This window comes from Sinocyclocheilus rhinocerous, unplaced genomic scaffold, assembly GCF_001515625.1.
Source record: "Sinocyclocheilus rhinocerous isolate Xijiao unplaced genomic scaffold, SAMN03320098_v1.1 scaffold299, whole genome shotgun sequence".
NCBI classification, from domain to species: domain Eukaryota; kingdom Metazoa; phylum Chordata; class Actinopteri; order Cypriniformes; family Cyprinidae; genus Sinocyclocheilus; species Sinocyclocheilus rhinocerous.
The window spans coordinates 1685730-1691463 of NW_015652998.1; the positions used below are offsets into that span (position 1 = coordinate 1685730).

Consider the following 5734-nt stretch of genomic DNA (forward strand, 5'->3'; position numbering starts at 1 on the left):
ATATACATATATATATATATATATATATATATATATATAACATTTCTGTCCCCCTTACTTCTGAAATGATGGCTATGCCCCTGGTTGTGAGTCAACTCAGAAAAATTTAAATACAAATTGTGCCCAGCAACAAACTTCCTAACTAATTTTGAGAACTTATATTTCTGAAATGACAGGAATGCATCGTTCTCACACTTTGCCGAAAAAAGCACCTGGAGTCGCGATCAACAATTTGAAAAGCAATTGTGTATTTCATTCTTAAACAGGTGGCCATGAAAAATGGATAAAAGAAAATAAAATTTGCTTGGTTATGGCCGTTAGCCTCCTTTACCTCACACATTACCTTGAGGCAGTATGTGTTATCCAATGATAATGAGCTTTATAAAAACAAGGTGTTGAGTTCATTCAGTATGTATGTACGGATTTAATGGGTTCCATCGTTTGTTTATTGATTCAAAGCAGCAAGGCTCTCAAGCGAGGCTGACCCTGCAGGGCCTCTGAGCAGGAGGCAGCAGTATGCTCATCATTCATTGGACATCCTGAAACTATTAGTCAAGACTATGTGGCAAACTAATTCAGCAGAATGCATTCCCAAGGACTTTTCACCTTAAGAAAAGGCGACTCATTTACTGTTAGTTTTTCCATCTTGCTGAACTAGCTTGCTTTTTTTTTTCCAAGGGCTCAGACCAACATTTTAACATTGTGGAGCAGATGGTTTGAAGACAAAGCCACATTTTAGAGAACATTTAATATGTTCCAGTTATCCATGTTTCAAAACATGAAGAAAAATTAAGTCTAGCAACATTTTTCTTGCAAAACAATTATCTTCAAATGTATGGTCTGCGTTAAACATACTATGTAAAACCATGAATGGAATGTTGTGGGTTTCGTGGAATTCATCGTAACATGATATGGAAAAGCAGGAAGAAGATGGCAAGCACATAGTCTGCTTTTTAATTCACAACAGGAAAATTTACTTTGGCTCTTTAATAGAACAAAACAACAAAATGCTGTTGAGGCAGAAAGGACCAAGATCTGTGTAAATTTGTGGCAAAAAATAGTTTTAATAATAGCATCTGCTGATCAATGGCTGGAAATTGTGGCCATCCTGTGATTTCACCAAAAACTCCCCTTGTTGTCTTTGAAGAAGAAAAGTGCTTCCCTTTTAAATGACAAGAAATTACCCTGGGACCAATTGTTTGTTTGCTTGCACACAGAGAGAATGGGAAGTCAAGGAACTACGTGAAAAAAGTGGTGCTTTTTTTATACAGCAAACTGTATTGTGATCCAAAAAATCTACTTTAAGTCAATGCACAACTGTCAGTGCAAAGCATATTTGCCTTTCCAAAAGGGATGATCAGATCCCTTAAAGGCACAATATGTAATTTTCACCGCTAGAGGGCGCGTATTCAAAATAAACTTATAGACAAAGGCGTAGTTTGATGATGCCGTGACTGAGTGTGGAATCATGGGAGCCGTCGTCTTCATCCCCACAGCCAATGCAATCCGACGGGACTCGGGCAGAAATCATGTTCATGGATGAGCTAATGATTTGTTAACGTAGTTGAATGAAGCAAGGTGAGGCTGAAAGCCGTCGAAGTGAAACGAGGCCGCTGAACAAGCGTGACACATGTATGGCTCGAAAGCAGAGGAGCTTTTATTATGCCACAGTCGACGGCTTCCGCTCCTTCCGGTCGTGCGTATGTGGGGTAAAGCAGCGCTGTTTTATCATACTAGAGACATTTGAAAGTTCTGTTATAATGCTACTCTGTGCGGTCGTCACCGGTCTATTAAAACGTTTTACAATGTTAAAGTTAAACGAGAAAAGATTCATGAAAGCTACTGGAAGATTAAAAGCCATGAACCAACATCTCGCCTGTTCACTGTCTGTCTAGCTGGATAGAGAAGTTACACGTCTAGTGAGGACAGAACAATCATACTAGATATATTTGAAAGATCTGTTATAATGCTACTCTGTGCGGTCATCACCTGTCTAATAAAACGCACAACATTTTAAAGAGTCTTTGGTGTTTCCATATTTTCTACAAAAAACAAAACCGGAAATCGAGGGGTTATGACGTCATTGGCAGGCGACACAATGACACTATGGACACGCTCCGTGTTACTAGTTAAAATTGCTTATTTCTCTGGATTTAAACATTCTTCGAAACATTTGGGATAATGTAAGTACACAAGTCAGCAAAATATATAACTGTTCTAGTGGTTTTTGGATATTTTTATAAACAAATCTTACATATTGTGCCTTTAATGGACCTTCCAGGTCTATCAATGTCTTTCTAACTCTTCACCTTGATATTAAACATAACTGACAGTTAGATGAAGCCCTGACACCTGCTTATGAGGAAGAAGAGGGCAAGAAGATTTTGAGCAGTGTGAAATGGAAAATGAATAAATAGATGATCAGATATTCCATATTTCGCCAGCTAAATTGCAACAAAAGAGACCAATAAAGAGAAAAACAGTCTGGAATGGGTGAAAGAGTCATGATGTCAAAACTCTCATTATTTCCATGATCTCTGTCTGTCTAGCTGGAGCCAACCCACTGACCTCATCCAGACTCCAATATTCTTACAGTCTAATCATTAAAACAATATGTTCTTCAAATGCAAATTCTTAATATGCTTAACACGACTGCCGTTCTTATGCTGCATGTAATTGCACCATGAGCTTCAGTTCAGAACAGTCAGTCGTTTTTCCTCCTCTGTGTTAGTGGATACTGATAGCTGCTCATGATTATTAGAAAAACAGAACATCTTCAATAAAAAAAAAATGGCAAATAAATCACTATTGCACAAAATAACACAATATTTGGTTTCAGAATACACCAACTAACACCATATTTCACCAGCACTGATGGTTTTGTCATTGACACTGCCAGTGGAAAACCATATATTCACATGAGGCCAATGAAACACATATGTGAATATATAACAGGAGAATGGTGAACACATTAACAATCGCCAAGGGTTCCAGGAGCCAAACTACCCTGGGAATGCTTCAAAGTTTCAGAACACAATGGTTGCCCTCGGAATTGCATTAGGCCTCTAACCGCAAAAAGTCAGCCGGTGCTCCTGAGGGTGACAGTTAATTCATTATGGAAAATCCTTGAGTCAGAAGATCTGGATTTCTGGTAAAGCTTCTCTGGTGAATCACTTTAGAGCCTGATTTAATTTTCTGAATATATGAATATATGCTATAATATAAAGCATAAGCAAACTCTCTTGGCTACTGAATTCCTTCAGTCCTTCACACCTGAGGGTCAATGATGAAGCAAAGGGCAACAGTTCTGTTTGGAGAATGGTAATAAACCTCAGACAGCTCTGCCGTGTCCAGGAGGACCCTGGAATTAAACTTTCCTGGAGCCTCAGTCTACCTCAGAAACGCTCGGAACACTCCAAACACAGAGCTTGCGTTTTTCATTCTCAACTCTGCTCTGCTGACACGTCCTCAAAGATTCAGACACAAAATCTGTGTTTGTTTTTTGTGGAAATCCTTTTGTTGAAAGTCGAATGGTGTGTTGTATTGATTGGCAGTTATTATAGGAAGACTGACAGCTGCTGATGCCCAACACATGGTTTGAAATCAAATACCCTCAAGGACCAACATTCCACAGAAATGTGTTTTTGGCAGGAGCGGCTGTGTGGATGATTTCTTTACGCCGTGACCTGAGAAGTTAAATTGCAAAAAACACAGGAAATACTGTTTTTGAACTTGCAAGAAATGTGTTGCACGAGTTATCATTGGAGATAACTATCAAACAAGAGGAGAAAGAGCCAAATAGAACTGCCTGTTAGCTGGAAGATGCACATTGCTAATTACTTCCCATAGGTACAAACTCCAAGGTTATTTTGAAAGGCTAGCGCATAAATGAGGAGTGTTCACTGGAGAGCAATGTACCGGGAGTTCCAGCTCTTTGTATCTGTTATCTGTTAGTATCTATGGATATGTTCTCCATTTAACTGGTTCACATCACCATAACTGAACTATGCAAATAGAAACAGAGACAGCAAACCATATAAAGTGTACTCATGACAACATTGATGTTTTATCCATTATATTGGGCTGCATTCACATGATCAAAAATACAGTAAAACGGCAATATTGTGAAATATCACAATTAAAATAATATTTCTGTTTTAATATAAACTGTTAAAAATCATTTTTGCTAACTGAAAAAGCTGAAATAAAATGTTGCCTTGGTAACTAACTGATTTTAAGAAAAAATAAAGCTATAAAATAGAAAAAAAATCTAATTCTAAATATTAATATATGCTATAATAGTATAAAAATAACTCTAAAATAACGGTCTGTTATCAATGTTGAAAACAGTTGTGCTGCTTAATATTTTTTAAATATGTAAAAATGCTTCATTTTTTTCAGAATTCTTTGATGAATAGAAAATGAAAAAGAACAGCATTATAATCTGTTGTAACATTATAATTGTAACATTTGATCAATTTATTGCATCTTTGCTGAATAAACGTATTAATTTCATAACATTTCAGAACAATACTGTTCAATAAAAGAGTAAATATAATGCTATCCAAAAATCCTTCATTTTCGAATACAAGGCAGAGAATGCTGCTCGTCTGATATTAGAATGTCTTCCGTCTTAGCATCTGACCTGCTATACACATCAGCATCTGGTTTTAATTTAACAACATGACAGCTGACAACTTTAACTGAATGAAAGAGAAATATGGGCATAATGAAAAAAATAAAACGTGTGAATGAGCCGCTGAGCCACACGCCAGTTTGAAAACTCTTACCAGAAAAAGGCATGGAAATTAAACATGACAGTCATTTACTCATCATCTAGGCTGATGAATGTGTGGGATATGTTGAGTCTTTTGCATGAAAGCAACATGCTTCATTTACGCTCTTTTTAATGCTCTTTCCCCATTTAGTTTTTTTATAGACTTTGAGGTACATTTCAATCCAGGTAGCGTGACGAGCGTGTCATGTGCAGGCAGAGAGAGGTGTAAACAGTAGACTGCAGATGGGGGTCATGCCATAAAAAGCAGGATCTGTGAAGGGGAAGAGGAGGATGACGAAGAGCTGAACACCCAGCTGATAGGAGAGATGACCTGGGTAATTAAGATATTGAAATCTTAGGTGAAATGCAAGCTAGACAACACTGACAAATTAGGATCTCAATTACAGTGTCTTATCCAAAGCAAAGCTGTTCAATGATATGATGGAAATGAGCTGTGTTGGACAGAAAGCACACCATAAAGTCATCAAAACAAGTCATAGAAATCCCAACATTCCCTAACACACTGAGCTTTTAAACATCTCTGAACCATAACTCTTTAAAAAAAAAAGCATACATAATACTGGCATGTTCACTGCTCATTATCAGAGCTCGACAGCACCATCTGCTGAAAGGACAACATTATAATCTTGCTACTTCAACATACCCACACCAAACAAGAGCGGACTGATGAAGATGGCAGCAGTAGGACCGGTGCATGGCACCAAATCTGGAATCATGCAAGCCCGAAAAATAAAATCCTCTGTTAATGAAGCCATCACCTGGTTCCTCAGCCATCGCCAATCCTTCACACACTTACTCCAAGATCGAGAATCTGCTCAGTCATGAAGATCACAGTATTACATTGCAATGAAGGGTAATGAACAAACATTTAGATTTATGAGATAATTTATATATATATATATATATATATATATATATATATATATATATATATAC

At 37.3% G+C, this 5734-nt stretch overlaps 1 pseudogene; it reads right to left on the minus strand.

Moving 5' to 3' along the window:
- Nucleotides 1-4954: 4954 nt before the first annotated feature.
- LOC107715259 (CAAX prenyl protease 2-like) overlaps nt 4955-5734 on the minus strand; it is a 2262-nt pseudogene continuing 1482 nt past the window's right edge.